The 18,287-nt window shown below is 37.9% G+C and overlaps 1 protein-coding gene across 6 annotated transcripts in view; it reads left to right on the forward strand.

The window, feature by feature from the left end:
* LOC135481790 (cell adhesion molecule-related/down-regulated by oncogenes-like) overlaps positions 1 to 18,287 on the forward strand; it is a 100,983-nt gene that overhangs the window by 52,147 nt on the left and 30,549 nt on the right. For 4 of the 6 annotated variants that reach the window (XM_064761496.1, XM_064761499.1, XM_064761500.1 and 1 more), the window contains exon 4: positions 3,060 to 3,159. The gene's annotated coding sequence lies outside the window, so the exon portion shown is untranslated. Of the gene's footprint in view, positions 1 to 2,259; positions 2,276 to 3,059; positions 3,160 to 14,262; positions 14,280 to 18,287 lie in introns of those variants that run through there. The other 2 variants (XM_064761497.1, XM_064761498.1) reach the window with 2 other exon arrangements.

The raw sequence follows: 18,287 nt of genomic DNA on the forward strand, positions 1-18,287 counted from the left end.
ATGTTCCAAAATTAATCTCGACGAGACTCATTATTTATTACAACATAATTGCAGATTTTATAGCTGTGGTTATAAATTAAGATCTACAGATTAAACTCTATATATCAAACAATCTTCACATTAAAATCTTCTGGGATTTTTTTTTAGTCTGATTTGGTTTCACGTTTCATTGAAAATCTCTTAAATGAGTTTGGATTATTGTAGAGATAGACAAAATTTATTTTCTGTATCACACTTCATGTATATTGCATCGCTATGATATGGATGATGTAGTGTTAGGCCATTGTCATCCATTTTGACTATTTTGCCAGGCTAAAAGTACTTATATTACTTTAAGCCCACTTTTGCAGCTATCAAATGTTGGGAAAATTTAGGAGTATTGTCTTTTTAGGCTGATTACCTATGTTCTGCTGTACTTTAAAAACCTGACCAAGGGTACATGTACTCTGACCAGGTGAGACTCGTATGATCAGTCTTCATTATGCCTGCTCATGCCCAGTGATATACAATCACTCTCTTACTCTGTCATCTTAAAGATGTTTACGACCGACCAAAAGGGTCAAAGACGTGTCTTCCTGATTTTTTTTCCCTCTTCTTATCGTTTTTATATATATATATTTTTTTTTCATCCATGTTAATAATGCAGCCTGTCATCATGTGTACTCATTTCCATTTACCTCTCGATTTTATTGCCCATAATCAGTGTTAATGTATGCAGAGTTTATCCACGAAGGATCCTGCACTGTCTTATCACCTCGCCTCAACTCGTCACCAGCTCTGCTATTTGAAGTTCTTCTTTTGGCCTGCTCTGTCAATCACGGTTCACTGGATGCAGTGATTTATGCCATTCAATTGATGGTTGTCGTCACAGACATGATCTGTCCAAGTGATCTCTAATGTTCTCTAACCAGCTTGGCTCAGTTATGAATATTCATGGTTGTACCTGTCGCACTTGTGATCACTCTCCACATGAGTGTTTTCCTTGTTGAGAAAACTTTGAGAAACAATTACAGTATTCACTTTCTACTGGGGAGAAATTTTAACATAAAATATGCGTCAGAAATATGTGTGAATATGAGATTTACCGTTGCATAATTTGTACATCAGGTTTTTCACCTTTGCTGTGGTATATCATCTGGACTTGTGCTGATTTACTATTATTACACTGCACTTTTTTTTTTACAGCCTTTTTTTTTCCTCAACAGTTTAGCCAGAACAATTTCTGAAACTTTATGAAAATTAAGATATATGAGAAGTTGTTTGATGAATTTAATCAACGTAATATCACAAAAGACCAAACGAATAGTACATGTAGCTGTGGAGCACACACAGGGACTGTGTCAAGCTATGTTTTCCTGTCAGTATACCCTGTGAACATGTATGTCATTGGTGGACAAAGGAGAGATTGGTGTTGGAAGGTGATTTTGTCTACCTGTCACACAATAGACACTCACCCCGCAGGTGCTGGGACCCCTGGTAACATGAAAACTTCCTCAGTCAAGCATGACCGGCAATTCCCTCACCCAAACCCCCTACCAACCACCACCACCAAATCACCAAACCTGGTCTTTAACCCCATCCTCAAGGGATCAGTTTGCAGTTTGTCAAGACAGCGCATACACGTAGGTGTAATATAGTTTTGCTATGTTTTATTCATGTTCACCAGGCATACCATTCTTATTCCTGGACATTCTTGTGGCTTTTTTCAAGACCAGACAAGTGTTAAGGAAACCCTGACTAGTTTACTTGAGAATTTCACTAATTGGTCTGAGAGATCTATATGTCTGGAAGCTAGGTTTTGATAAGGTGTTAAAAGGCAGAATATCCTAACCCCAGACTGCACAGCGACTGTCTCCAACCTTATCTCTTTAATGAGTCTCTGGGTGGAGACAAAACTGGCCCAGCACTGACCCACTGGACATTGATGCTGCTAAAGATTGTCCCGAGACCTGGGTATGAACCAAGAGCCTTAGTCACAACCCACTAACCCCTGGGGTGAAACGACCTGAGGAGTGTTTGGGGTACAAGATCTTGGGCTTGGGCATGGCTGGCTGGCCATGGGGTCTAGTGTAGAGTCTCTCTCTAGCTAACCCCACAGCTGATTGTGTTATGGTATCCCGGCCTCATAGCTGGGATTGATACCTCTCCGGTAGACCCTGTTCTGATAGCCTACTGAAGGGAGTGAAGCAGGGGACAAGCTGTCTGTGGCTGGGATGGTGTCATTGAACAATGAACAGAGCCAGGGCAGATGTGGTGCTAGGGGATGCTCTGATAGGTGAGCTACTCAGTCTCAGGTTTCAGTCTTCTCCTTGACCAGGCTGATCCATGAGGCTCTCTGGATTCATTACCTCTCTAATGGACTAGTAACTGTACCAGTCAGAGCCAAACCAGGGTGTACATGTGCGCTGGGTATACTGGCAGAGAGGGGCATTCTCATGGGGAGCACAGGACTCAAGCTTAGACTACATGGCCCAGCTTAAAGGCTAGTTGTATGCTCTAGTGCAGTTTCTATTTCCATTGAAACTTGTTGATACCAGTAGTTAGCTGTTGGATGTGGTGAGACGAGGACGAATTACACTGGTTTATCATAGTGTATAATGGAGGGGTTTTACCTGTGATCTAGCTGTTTCGCTAGTGATGGTTGGTTAGGAGAGCTAACCCGGTTCACACCATTAGGCCTGCAGGGCATTATACCTGTTCACCACACACTCCAGGTGAGCCAAGCTGACTGGCCGAGGCTGATTTGAGTCGTACTCCACTGCCCACTGGGCTTTAGATTTGTGCCCAGGGACTGTACAGATATGCTATGTACGCATTCATAGTCTGGAGATACCACTTACAGGACATGTACCGTAACATGCTAGCACTGTGTAGGATATTCACGAGGACTACACATACTATAACATGAGAGCTTGTGCTCTCCTACAGTAAGTATCTTTTTTTCAGTGTTAATTATTATGTTATTTGTTTGTATATACATCATTAATTTACAGATTCAGTATGGCAGTTTTGTAAGGTTGCTAGTTTTCTTCATCTTTTTCCTTCTGTGTTTTCTTCAGGATGCTCTACCAAAGGAATCTGCATTTGTTGTTGTGAGCAAAGGAATTAAGGCAGAACCACATTCCGTGTGAAGAATCCGTTTTCCCCTACAGCCGATGCGTAAGTGTTTACAGCCTGGGATGTTTTATCAGTAGAAAATCATTAGGTATTTTCATGAGTGCGCTATCTAGAGATCACCGCCTGTGACTGCAGTACTAATTACGATGATAACTGCTGTCACCAGATAGTCCTCAAGCTGTTCGTCTTCTCAGGCCTTTTCTTGCCACTCGTTTATTTGTTACTGCTTTATCCACTCATACCCACTGACAAAATGATTGTTTTATTACTGCTTTATCCACTCATACCCAGTGACAAAATGATCGTTTTATTACTGCTTTATCCACTCATACCCACTGACAAAATGATCGTTTTATTACTGCTTTATCCACTCATACCCAGTGACAAAATGATCGTTTTATTACTGCTTTATCCACTCATACCCAGTGACAAAATGATCGTTTTATTACTGCTTTATCCACTCATACCCACTGACAAAATGATCGTTTTATTACTGCTTTATCCACTCATACCCAGTGACAAAATGATCGTTTTTATGACCCAAAATAAAAATCCTTAAGCAGTATTATTCACCTTCTAATTCACCTGAACCCTAAATTATTATCATCTTGTTGTCAAAAGTTTTGATGGTTTAGATGTTTATACACAGGCCTTAATTATGTCACTGTATTGGTTTAAATTAATTTTCTGTCTGTAAATGGTGCCTATAGGAGACATTTAGCACATGTCCCGCAGTAATAATCTCTCAAGATCAGTTATTGTATCTTCACTTAATAGCACAACATAATAAGTACCAACCAGATGTAAACAATATTCAGCGATTAAACAATATTGAGGTTGATGATTATTATATTTATTTATTTCTTAGATTGTTGGCTAGCACCATTTTCAAGAGATTTCCCTGGGTTGGAGGTGGGGGGGGGGGAGGGGTCCAGATATTATTCAAAATAATAAAACTAATCATGAAGGTGGATTTAAATTTTTTTATATTTATTTAGTAAGGTTTTAACATTTAAAGAGGGTTTCCTTAGTTCATGCGATGGTAGACAGGTTTATTTATGTTTTCAATGGAAAAAAAAATTTATTGGGCAATTTCCATGTTCCACCTTTACATCTAATTCTCAGTTTTAGAATTTTACTTGTAAGAAATGAAGTTTATTTTCTGGCAGATTTGATAAAGATCTGGTATTCGTGAAGCAAAAGTTAATATTCATATGCACATCACTGGTTTACAAGAATTTATGATTTTATATTTAAACCTTTGATTAATGATTGATTTGGACATTGATGTTGGCAAGGATGTAATGTAATGATAATTTTTATGAAAGATTGATGTTTGACATTAATTACCTTAGCAGGTGATTGACTAATACATATAGTTAATTGTACCAGTATAATATTCCTGGAAGAATTACATGTACTGCACCTTCTTAATTGCGCAAAGTTTCCCATGGACCGGCTTCACCTTGGTGTCCATAAACTGCCCACCCTTGGGTCCATCAGTGGGAGTGGGGTGCCCTGTGGAGTTGGCCTTTGTAACCTGCTTTTGTAACTTGGCCCCATCTTGATTAACTATCTTCAGCAGAGCATGCCTAGCATACATTAACACGTGCCCTGATTTCTCTTAGTTCCTGAGCCAGCTTTATTGCTTTCAATTAACATGTGATACTAAGCTTAAACCTGCAAATTATCAGCTCCTTTTTTGTGTGTGTGTGTGTGTGTGTGAAGGGAGAATGCGGGTTTAATATATATTTAATTAAACAGTATAGAGTGTGTGTGTGTGTATGTACATGAAAGTGAAGGCATTTCTTCAAGGTAGACTAGTTAGGTTAGATGTTATGAGATAGGCATTGCCTCTAACCAAACACATGGGCTGACTTGTGGGCTATGTACATGTACCTCTAAGTAAGGTCTGTACTGATGATTCGCCATCACTGTACCCTTATTTAGTTCTTTCCTGAATGTGAAAAAATTTACTAGGGGTGTGTTACATAGCGTAGATTTGTTTCAATGAAATCCACACGGCTCTATAATAGTATGCACTTTGCCACAGTGGGCAATAAATCTTAAAGTACAGGTGTATTGATATGTAATATGTAAATTACTGGTTGAATACTAAAATACATATTAGTCATTCAAGATTTCATAGGAGGCCAAAAATTCAAAAAATTTATTTTTAAAATTTGAACAGTGCTTACAGAACTAAGAGCGATGAAGATTTATTTTTTTTATTTATTTGATTGGTGTTTTACGCCGTACTTAAGAATATTTCACTTGTACAAAGGCGACCAGCATTATGCTTGGTGAAAATAGAACAATGAAGTTCACGACATAAATTTGTCAACAGCAGCTTATGGTTTTGTACATTTACAAATTCTTTGTTTACAGTTTATTTTATTATTCTACACATGTGTAAATGTTTACTTTGAAAAAGGACACAAACCTGTAGAAAGCAATTCTGTTTAAAATGTATCACAGCAGTTATCAAATCACAAACAATTTGTTACATTAGAAGTAGATGACATGAAAAGGATTTGCTGGGTGGATACCCTGAAGCAGTGAGCTAAGGCTGCCTCCGCAATAATCATTGGTTAAACTAGGACAAGATAGTGAAGATGTTACCTGTAATTAATTGGTGTTTTCTTCTGGCTCATAGCCATACACAATCCATCCATCCTTAGCTGAGAGGACCTGTTCTTGTGATGTATCGTAGTGAAAGGCTAACAGGAATGGAGCGCCGCTAACCCTGGATGACCTCTCATTTATTGTGTACATCGCAGGATCAAATGCATTAACCTGTAAAGAACTGGAGGGGAAGGTCACATATTCTCTCATGATTCAAGCAGTATTTTAAATTTCATATATACACTGTACAGATGTATCTACATGTATGTCAGTGCATGTATTAGTAGTAATATTTATCAAGTGAGGTAAAAAATTGACAAACAAAACCATTTTGTTTTTACTTTTTTTTTTATATATTTTTAAATAATTGTTGTATTTGTCCTCAATTTTGTGTACTGGTAGAAGAGAACGGAGAAGAACGTACGCAAGCTTGAGTTGAATTTCTTTTTACTCATAAGAGATGTATATTACATACATATTTTTTTCTTTCATATGAGTAAAATTTAAAATCAAATGTCATCCAGTATACGTCTATCTATCTATCTATCTATATATATATATATAAATATATATATATATATATATATATATATATATATATATGTATCCCTGCTCATTATCATGTAGTGTTTTGTTTTTATGAGTGATGCAGAGACTCCTCTCTATTCTGCCTGTGTCTGTCAGTGTCATGGGTTTTTCTCCTCTTTCTCCCCTGTTACATCCGGTCAGATCTCTCTGTACATGCAGGAAGGCCTGGGTTAAAGGATTGCCTTGTCTGTTTTTTCTGGTCATTAGCATGAGAAACAAAATCAGCCATTATTGTTTGTCTGGTCCCTGAAGCTTTTGATTTAGGACTGTCCATTATAGTTTGTCTGATCTTTGTACAGCTGTGATTTATGGCCTACCATATACTGCTGATGAACAGTATGGTGGCGATAAACAGAAGGCTGATCATTCGTTCAGGTAATTTTAGGACATTCCATCTATATGGGGAAAGGTGAAAAGTCTTTTTTTCTTTTCTTAAAAACTTTTATTTTCTGAAGGTTGAAAGACCTCAGCAGTTTGCTGATATCAGGTAAAGAGTTGTGATATAGTATCAGGGTATCGACTAATGTAGACTGTCATGTTTTTAATAATTCAAGCTGTGAATTATAGTTCCTACAATTTGGTAGATGCCATCTGAGTCAACTAATAGTTTTAGGAGTGTAATTTTCTTGTCTTGGTATAATTGACAAAGAATGTAAGTACTTTTTATATGTTCAGTGACATAACTATTTTTGAAGGACTTGTTTGAGTTGCCTGGTATCGTAGCAATTCACACATATTAAGATGCAAAATATGATGGTGAGAGTTTACTCTTAACTCCAATCAACTAAATAACAAAATAAATAGCATGAGGAAAACAAAGCAAACTGCTACTTCACATCTTTTTTTATTTTCTCATTTGCAATAAAGTTGCCTTAAAAGCCTGCTAAAGGTGACAAGTAGTGCGATGGTGGACAGCTCTGGAAGGATAAGTACTCCATTAATGGAATTTAGCCTGGTGTCATGTCCGTTCATGGCAGCTTCTTGACAAGCTGGCTGAATGTACCATTGTCAAGAAAAACAGGCGCTTGACTTGACTAGGTCACAGCTCAGGTTTATGGCCTATTAGAGGAAAAGACCCTGCTTTGTTTATTAAGGAAAACAGGGATGCAAAAAATACCTACGCTGGAAAGGTGTGTTTGATATGGAGTGACTTCACTCTACTTACCAGAGATTAATGGCGATCATGGAGCCATTTGGAAAACTTGTTCTGTCCAAAGCTACAAGTTTACAGCCCTCTGATTACTGTCAACACGTTCATGGATCAGGCTTTATATAACCGTGACCTGTTGATCAGTCAGAATTTATGTCTCTTATGCTCTTAGTGATACTGATTCATGAGCATTAGATTAATGGAAATGTTTGCTGTGTGTTTAACCGTCTGGCTTCTCAGGTTTTGCTTTTTAGGGCTCAGGTGTTTAACTTGGAATTTTTTTTTTCTTCAATTTTAAAAAGACTTTAAAGGTGATTATTTTCTAGAAAGTGCCAAATATATAAGCATTAGGTTAAAGTGAAATTTAGCAACTGCACCGAACTATTTCTTTATTAGCTGTCTCATAGTCACATTAGAAAGAAATAATTCATGTAATTTTGATATGCAGGTAATTGATTGGGTTAAGATATCAATTGTAAGCATTTTCATTGGTCCATGGCCATTTACATACACATGTATGTGGTAGTTTCAGGACATTTTGAACCCCAAGCACGCACTCACTCACTCAGGATATTTTGTGTATAGCCAAAATTTCACCATACAAATATAGACGTTTCAGTACATGTAAAATGCTGCTTCTTGCCTACCTTTTATTACAAATTTCATGACAACATAGGCATCCATCTGGCGATGCATGGTGTTCTGAAAATTTGAAGGACATATCCATTAATAACATTGTTACAAGGTAAAGACAGCATACTGTTTTTCAGTATGTGGACCAAATGTTATAATTAGTTAATTATCAGTATGGTGGAATGATTTCTTAAGACATGTGGCAACATTGTCTTCTAACATTTTTATGGAGATTGTTTTTTGCATGATTGATTTTATCCAAATAAGGAGTGAAAAAATATTTTTGCCCCAAAAAATAAACAAAAAGGGTAAAGAAAACAGGAGCAAAACAGCGAAGATTGCTATGGATTTACTATACAAGAATCAGGTTTACTTGTATATGGTCTGCCATTTTTTTGTACCTGTCTAATTTAGTAGTCTGAGAGAGAATTACTGAGGTGTGACTTATCTTCATGTCCATTAGCCACAGAGATCTGCTGAGAAGCAGCTGTATTTTTACATGTATGTATATATACACACATACACAGGGCATTGAGTTTATTCATACAAGTACATATCCCCAGGACACCAGTAACTGAGAGTTCCTCTTGACTAGACTGACTGCTAGAGAACTACCATCATCATCGCTATGCATTAACCCATTCATTCATTCATTCATACCAGATATTATCCTAGGATTTAGCAGGGCGCTCTTTCTTGCTGATAAATTCGCACATAACAGAGGGATTAAAACATACAAGTGTATCACACTTCATAGGAAAACATTTGAACAGTAAGACATCAAATGTGTGCACTCAATACATCATTTTAAATTGAAGCACTGCTGTGAAAGAACTTTACTTTAAGTGTGTATGTTTTTTATTAATGCTGCCACAATATACATATTTTGTGAACTCAAACTTTTATAATTTTTCATTTTCATTAAGTCTTGAAAAGATAGGTTTTGTGTTGATATTGACAGGAAATTTTTATTTTCTCGTAAATATGAAAAAAAACATTCGAGGTTTTGGAGTGCATGGAAGAATCAGATGCATAAAACCAGAATGTCTATAAAATGTTTACAAAATGGGGCTTTGTTTTCTTATGCCTAGTTATGCAGACTTTTTTATTTTTGGTATAATTTTTCCTAGGTGAACAATAGGACATTTGGTTCCAATTGTTTCCACAAGACGTACATGGACTTCTGTATCTAACATTAAGAGAGCATGAGTACTGGATACATGTAAATCTTTTGTTGTTAAATTTAAACTATGGAGAGAAATTTATTTGATGTACTTTGCTGGGCTCGTACAATAGCCTGTAAACATAAAAGAACCGTTCATGCCCCCCAAGGGAAAAGCTTTCCTATCTGAGTGATCTTTTGATAATTGTTAGCATAAATCATCAGGTCTAATGTAAGCTTCGTTTAACTTCTTAAGAAATTCTAAAGGGTTAAGAATAAAACTTCACAATGCAGCTAAAGCATAGTTCACCTAATTACTGAATGTGTTAATCATGATACCATTTTATTTTTAGATCATTTGATTTTGTTTTTTGATCTGCTAATGTAACCAATTACCTGCGGTACCTGATGTTTGTCTAATCACCTTACTTAAAGCACCTGTAAGATTCCTAATTATTACAGGTGTAGATCCGTAATTACCTTATTATTTGCAGTCTCTGTAGTTTACCTAATTACTTAAATGTCTTCATTTTAAAACAAACAGTTAAAGTGGATGCAGCTCATTCAAGTTTAATCAGAAATAATTGCTTGTGGTTTGCTTCTTCTCACTTTGATAAGAAACAACAGATGCTCAGTAATTGTTTATCGATGTGCACGTACATGTATTACCAGGCATGTTGAAATGTTGTATTCTCTCATTGCCGATCGCCATTTGAATTTCATTTATTTGAACTGCAAACCACTGAATAAGATAACCATGTATTCAGTTTTTTGCATTTGTTATTGCATATTTGTGCAGGAAATAAACAATTAATTCATAACTAATCAAATGATTTCATCCTAAGTCAATCAATTTTATTTTTGTAAGCTTGCACCATAGAAAGTTACTTACCAAAGAATTCACATAGAAATGGAGGTAACAGGAAAGTTTCTTTCTTGTTCAACTATCGTTACTTGGACACATCTATATTTGTGTCACACTTGCTTGTTGTAAATTGTTACTTGTTGTTTTGGAGATGCAGTTCGATATGGGCAAAAAGGGTGCTAGAATATAAAAGTTCCAGACAGGATGGAAAAAGCAGGGTGGGGAAATGTTCGAGCAACAGGGATCACCAGCAGGAATTAGATCTATTATACACTGGTTAAGAGATGGTTGTGTTGATAGTGTGGCGTGTAACAGGGTTGGAATTGTGTGAAGGGAGTTTAGAGGAAGGAGATAGCTGTGGGGATGTGGGTTGGTGGTGGGGGTGAGGGGTGAGAGATGGAAAATGGGGGTGGGAGCTGCCTTGTCTGATGTCAGTGAGTCAGCTAGCCTCAGATCAGTTGGATTTACAACCCAGCACCAAGTCTCAGAGGAATCCAGTTCTGGACCCCATACCTCTTCCCTTGGCCAGTTTTTCTTTCTGATAGTGCTTCTCAGCTCTCTAGCTAACTGGAAACATTTGTGGGAGCTGTAGAATTTGATCCTTAGGCTGATCTTACACTGACGATACACAGCTGCCATTCTACTCTCCAAATGATTGACAACTGAATCTACTAGTCAAACAAATATGGTTTCATGCTTTATGCAAAAACGTTGCATGATGAGATTTTGCAAAAAGATCTGCCTGAGTGTTTTTGCTAATTGTTTCTCCTTAATAATCTTGTCTTTGGGCTATCTGGACTGTCTTCAGGCGAGAAAGCTTGAAAAACTATTGCGAAAGAAATATATATATATATATATTTTTTTAGGTTGAATGCAGGGGAGTGTGTGTGGGGGGGGGATTTTTCCTTCTAAACATTGTTGGTATTTAGACAGCCTGTATCCGCTACAATGAAGGGAGGGGCCTCTGTTTCGTTGCAGTGGCATTCTGTTCAGACACCTCCCTAGTGGCTTGGCTAAACTTTCTGTCTCCCCTCTCTGGCTGCCATTCCAGCTTGGCCTGCTTCTCCTCAACCCAGACAGAAGGAACTTAAACAGGCCCCAGCATATCAAATCACTTCATTATACCCACAACATTTGGCATGGAGGAAACTGCCTCTGACATGTTAGGTTCTACGAGCTCACCTCATCCTCTCCCAGACTGGCAGGATAAACCATTCCTTAAGATTACGGCTGTCATTGGAGAAAGCTGATTGGTGTCTCAGTAAAACGATATTTCTCTACGCCCTTCACCCTGACAAGTTTCAGCCTGGCGCTCATTAACGCATTACTTCAAACATTTGTCCAACAAGTGCGAAGTTCTCAGATTTATCACATCTTCCAAAGGAACCGTTTGGCTTTGGCAGACTTTTGATGATGGAATTTCACATCATTCATTGTAATTATGGATGCTGATCATGGCATATGTCAGAATTAAGAAGAACAGTGTTAAATGTCTTTTTAATTTAAATCTATTTCTTAACAGTCCGTACAACAGATATGTTCCATATCTTTGTGAGTTTGTTGATATAGTTCCAATCATTGTGTGCACATATATCATTGGCTATAGCCTGCGTACAAGGTAGGCCTATCCTTTTTTGTGTTGTCGAGAGTTACATGTAAATAATAAATTGTGTAGTGTAGACCTAAAGAATAAATCGTCTGGTGTGTTTAAGAAGGAGACCTATGAGTTGTTTTTAATGGGACTGTGCTTGGTGTAGGGTTGTTCAGGGGATGTAGCACAGCGGGCTATTCTTGTAGTGTTGCTCCTGTCCCGGCTGGTTAGACAGTCTGAAGTATGGGAGAAATGTGGCAGCCAAGTGGCGATTCCTCCCAGATTTGCCTCTCTCCAAACAAACATGTGCACAGTGAATAGAAACATCAACTTATTAATGGTTTATTCTGTAGGATGTTCCTGTAATGCAATCTGTATACAGTTTATCCAGCAGGTAGAGGAACATGTAAACCTCTGTGTAATAACTGGTTACAGACATGTCCTCAAGAAAAAGGCCTCTCCAAGAGGCAGTGGGGCTGCAGAGGTAAATAAGGGAGCATTCAGTTTACACCAGCCACTTGTGCTCAGAGGGTTGAGCCCTCCCCCACCTTCCCAACCCAACCTCAAAGGTATTAAGGGACCACTTGTGTGATTTACAGGAACACAAATCTGGAAGCTGTCAATAATGTTGAGTCAGTCTCTGCAAATCAAGTCTGTAATTGTTCGAATGTGTGAATACTTGTTGATGCAACCATTGCTTTCATATATAGTTTTCGTTTTGTTCACATTTTCCACATCTTTTCCCTGTGGGCCTTATGAGAAACACAAGACCAACTGCAGCTGCTACAAAAAACCCCTCATCTTGTTTATTATCCCACACAACAGTGGGGTTACTTTTGTGGATAAATCCTGTTCCATGTTTATTATTTGTTTATTATTTGGCATGCGACTAACCACTTTACAGCCTTTTGCATGAGTTGGTGATGATTCTTCTCTATTGGTTCTCTTCTGAAACATGTTGTACAGAAAGTGTGAACTTAATGTTTTTTTGGGTTACGGACTTTCTGCTTAGAAATGTTAGAAATACAGAGTTGTATGTGTTGGATGTGTTTTATATGAATGTATTATCCCACATACCAGATTTGGAATACATTTGTATTGAGAGAACTGAAAGAATTTTTCTAACAGTACAAAATATTGGATTTGTGTTTGGTGTAATTTGTCTTGGTTTAGATGTTAACAGATTTGAGAAAAAATGTAAAGAGAAAATACAAAGCATATTACCTTTGTGAGCATGTAAAAATTGAAAAACGTGCAGTATTGCAATCTTTTCAGGGCTGTCTTTCATGGTGGCATAGCTCAGTGCATGTTGTGAAACTTTTTTATTTTTGGAAAGTGTTTTAATTTGTGTCATGGCTTTCATCGGCACTGGCATGTGAAAACTTTAGGGAAACACAGTTTTAGTTGTTTGTGGCGCCTTGTTTCCGTGCCGCTAAGATTATGGGATAGGGGCTAGGTGAAACCGTCACTGCATCCTTCTTTATAGGAGTAGAGGCCACCAGCCAAATGTTCCTTGGCACTCTGCGAGGAAGCATTTTGATTGAAAATGACAGGTTAAGAAATTTAGGGCCCTGGTGCTGTCACTGGATACTCTGTTGCAAATTTGTTGCTGCATGTAGTTTTTGAAGTTTGACTAAAGTTCTGTACTGAAGACATCACGCCAGATGTGCGTATATTTAACCATTTTCTGTTTGTTGCCACATAAGGTCGTCAAGGTGACGGCAGAGTTTTTATCTGTTTCCCTGTGAGAAAAAAAAAGAGCTCGTTTTAGAAGGTGTTTTTGTTGGACTAATCAAGGGTGACCAGTAGCTGTTCTGCTTTAATGATTTGTGACATAGTCTGTTGTTGGGCATAGAATAGCTTGTATATGCGGTGGTGGTGTTGTTCATTAATCACTGTCGTTTTTTGGGGGGCTATTGGCTGGAGATGGTTTGAAACAGCTGAAGTTAACGGAGACCCTATATGTCTGGGTGAGTTCACATGAGGCCCGAGTCAACGCTGGTGACACATTCGCAAGAGGAGAACTTCACCAAGATGCCACTGATTGGGTTTCTATAGTAACAGAATAACATTTGTCTGATTCTGTTAAGATATCACTAGGATGTCGTAGGCTTTTCAAAAAAAAAAAAAAAAAAAAATTTCCAAGAAAAAAACCTAAGGGTGTTTATAAGGGGGATGTTTCTATGAGGGGTATGCATTCTAAAGTTCAAGACCAAGGATACAGCAAGACACACCATTCAAACAAGAGCAGAAAAGGCCCTCATTTAGGCCTGAGCAGATAATAGGGAAGAACGTGGTATTTTGTTTCTCTCGGCTGGCAGGGGGTTACCATTTGCCTTAACCTCTGCAGTGTTTGACTCCATTAAGCGGCCTGAGCTTGTTGGGCGCTCCAACGCAAGAGCAAGCTTTTTTTCATGTTAGTCCTCATGTTCAACAACAGTTGTACACACGCATGCACATGTGCTGGGTGAGGACGCTATAGTGTTTGGATACTGTGGATACCATTCTGAACCTGTGTGACTAACCTAGCCATGGTTCACTGGTTTTGGTAAGTGTACATTGTTCAGGTAATCTGATGACATTCCCTTATCTACTACATACTGATGATTGGTTTGAGTTGACCACTGGTCAAAGGAATCAAAAGGGTTACTTGTAATATCAAACGGAAACATCCATTCTGTCTGTAAAACAGCCACTGTGGAATACTAAATGAGCTTGACCAGACAGGAATTCCAGAGCAGGCATCTTGTATCTCATGTGATGTTCGGTTTTCTTCTGGCAAAACTTTGGTTTCTTATACCAGCAGAGTAGAAAAGACATAGGGGCTGTTGGCCTAACCTTTGGTAAGCCTCTGGTAAGACTTATACTTGAAATATTGATTACCTAGGATGTTTGTTGTTGGCTTGCCTTTTGTTAGGAAGCCTTTCTGGGTTTGGCCTTATTACTTCATTTGCCGAAAAACGTTCAGAAAAACTTGTTATCCAGTAGAAAGGTTGATGGCTTGCCTGCCTGCTTCTAGCAACACCTATGGTCTTGTTCCATACACCCATAGCCTGGCATGGATATTGTTGGTTTATGTGTCTCTTCGGTAAAACCTTGTGGTTCAGATTATTTGTTAATCTAGGAGCGACATCACTTAGGGTATCGGACATCCTGTATAAGTATGTATTGGACAACCTATTTTTTTTTTCTCTCAGTATAGAAGGGAGTGGAAGTTACAAAAAGAATGAGATTTATAAGTTGGATTGTAACGGAGAACAGACTTGCTGTCAGTCTTCATCAGACTGATGTCAGCTTGAGGGGAGAACAAATAAGGGCTTCTGACAGAGGTATTCAACCGAGCTGATGAGGAAGTTTTATCAACCCATTTCATCTCTCCTGTTAGTTCACAGCTTATAGGTTCCGTGTGTTTGTAAAGGTTATGGGATGTGTGTGAACAGAGCAAGATGTACACAGATCTGTAAGTATGTTGGATGTGGACAATATGGATAGTTATGTGGCAGTACTATACATGTGTATGTATAAGTTGACCCTGAGGGTATATTGTTTTTTTTTTCTAGGAGCAATTGTGGTTTTATATTTTGTTGTATTAATTTGTGTCCAATTTAATATTTAGGAACATTCAGGTAGTTGTGAAGAAAAACTTCATCTTTAACACAGTATTTGTCAGAATGAAAAATCTGTGTTCAGGCAAACAGTTGTGACTGTGCAGAAATTTTTAAACTTTTTGAAGTGAAATTTCATTTTCATCTATGTATCTACCAGAATGTTTCAAGAAATTTGTCCATATTACGTGGTGAAAATCCAACCTGTGTTCCTTCCATGTTGACTGTTTTTCTTTCTCCAAAAGTATCTCTTGTGATAGTGAACACACGTGGTAGTTTGGTCAATATGTTGATAATATGTCCAAGGCGTTCACCCCATGTCATCTGGGCCCCAACGCCTTGTGTCAGAAACCTCAAAACCATTCACATCCTCTGTTCTGTTTGTGAAAGACTCCAGTTAAAATTCCAACAGCGTTCTACATGGCGAATTGGAGCATGTGTGTAACGCACTCTGGGGAAAGCTGTATTTCATGTACTTGTTCATGTATCCAGGGTTGAGGTTGAGGCTGCTAGAGATTGGGCGTAGAAGTCAACAGTTGACATATGTCTGTCAATGCATTCCCTCATTTCAGCACTGTTTCATCTATGGCTTTGAGACTTCAGTCAGGACTTGGGGGCAATGTTGATAGTTGTGATCTTATTTCCCTTACTGGGTGTCTCATCAAAACTCTGAGGTGTTCAAGGTCTCCATTTTACAAAACCTCTTTATCGTTACATAATGGGGCGTTTTGATGGACTGTGTGATTTGTCTTAATACCAGAAATACCAGAGGCTGTTCACCAGTGATTCAAAAGGTTTTAGGATGATAGGTATCCGATCAAAGGAGATCATAGAATTTAGATGTTACAGACTGCAAAAGATAGCAATGAAAAATGTGAACATTTTGATGAGTTTTAAGAGTTTAGTATATTTTGTTGTCTGTATGATGCTCTGTGATTGGCCAAACCTACATACAGAATTTTGTGTAAAAATAGTTGATTTTAATCCATTTCTCATTATTATCAAATGAAGGTATACATACAGAGAACTTTTGCCAGACAATTCCTGTCAACGTGAAGGCCTTGTAGATTGCGGATACCATAAAAAATAATGACAAAAAGGGGCTTCTCACTCTCTGTGTGAGAAGATATTATTGGAAATGGTGAAATGCTATCACCTTTTATATCCGGAACGGTGTAATATCATCACCTTAAATTCTGAAAATGACTCATTCATGAGCTAAGTGCTAAATTTGCTCTGTCTGGGACAATCTGGGCAGATTAATCATTTTGGACAAGCTGAAGCTGATATTTTTGACGAAAGAGGCTCCTGAATTAAATGTGACGTGTTCTTCATAACTACCGATAGGTACTGATAAAAACTGGACTGTTTTATGTGCAGATTTTTACAGCACCATCCATATTGTGGGAGCTTGCTTTGGCAGCTGTGCAGCTTGAGAGTGTTAATGGTGTAGCAAAAAGGTGTCTCTTTAGGATGTATCTGTTAACTGTTTGGTTAAGTACTCCTGATTACCCACTGTCACATTGTATTTCCATTTATCTATGGACATATTTATTTAACAGTTTTTTAAATTATTTTTTTATAGTAATGGAAGGGTATGGTGTTCTCTGTTTCATTTTAAATCTTCCAAAACCTAAGTTCCTGAATGTTGTTTGAGATAGTATTTGTATAATGCTAAATTCTACTGTCTATATGTGTACATGGCTTACCTGTGGACAGCTACATGAACATGCATTCTATTGGATGAATCAGTCTTTTCTACATTTAGTGATACTAGAAATGGACCATTAACTGTATGAAGTATCTGTCATTATAAGCTCTGTTGTTTGCTTCATGAAAACCTATACACAAGTATAAGAGAATTCTTTCTGCTTGACTTGACAGTTTTACTCAGTCAAGTAAAAGGCTCGTGCACATGCGTTTCTTTCCACCTCAGTTACTGTGACATTCTTATTACTTTTGTTAAAGACTTTTGCTTCATTTTTTCCCCCAGAGGTTTGGGTCAGAATTGCCAAAGTCACTTAGACCCACCTCAAATCAACTTCTGATGGGCTGGGTTGTTTAAAATTCCTAACCTGGATGGTAATGGGAGGTGACAGACTGTTTTGTCTAAGGATATCACAAGGAAACCAGACAGAATTAACTTTCACAAGAATGCTGAATTACAAATATCTTAAGTTACTGACTTGCATTTACTGAAGTGAAGTAAGGCGGTTAGGTCAATTAAGAAATCGAGGCAGAGGTAAAATACATCAGGAGGGGAAAATTGTACTTAGAAATCCATACATTCACATGTAATTTAAAACTTTTTAGTAACTTTAACTTTTAATGGCTCTCATGTATTGTTTTGCTTTAAAGTGCCAGCCTGCTTTTTGCAAAAGTTAAGTAATTTTGACAGGTGAATAAAGACATTTGTAAAATGTAAATGCGCTTCACCCACATAATTTCTTGCTCTTGTGTGGCTTCAGTCCTTGAGAGATGATGACATGACTTAATTATAAAGCAGTTGTTAGTTGTTCAGCAGTGCTTTTGTCTTATTACTGTAGACCAAAGATGAGATTAGCCAACCTTGCCTGTTCCTGGTATCAGGATAGTTCTCAGTAAAAAATCTCTCTGGTTCTGGCTAAGGCAGTACGTGTGAAGTTATTCTGAACAGGGCCAGTCTATTAGGTGCTGAACATCTCTAGGTGCTGGATGTACGGTGATATGTGAGCATACCACGAGTGCCCCAGATAATCACTGTGTATTATACATACATCTGTCTTTAATACATCTGTTTGTTTTTTGAGTCAGAAGAAGGGGTTAGACTACTGTTGCTATAGTTTGTTGAACAACAGAGTCTGTCAGGGCAGAGGTGTGTTTGGTGTTGATGATTAAGTCTCCTAGCAGGGCTGTATTCTAGCTATTCTGCTTCCCTTTTATAATGCGGCTGGCTATCACTGTATGGTGGA

This window comes from Liolophura sinensis, chromosome 1, assembly GCF_032854445.1.
Source record: "Liolophura sinensis isolate JHLJ2023 chromosome 1, CUHK_Ljap_v2, whole genome shotgun sequence".
Taxonomy (NCBI): Eukaryota; Metazoa; Mollusca; class Polyplacophora; order Chitonida; family Chitonidae; genus Liolophura; species Liolophura sinensis.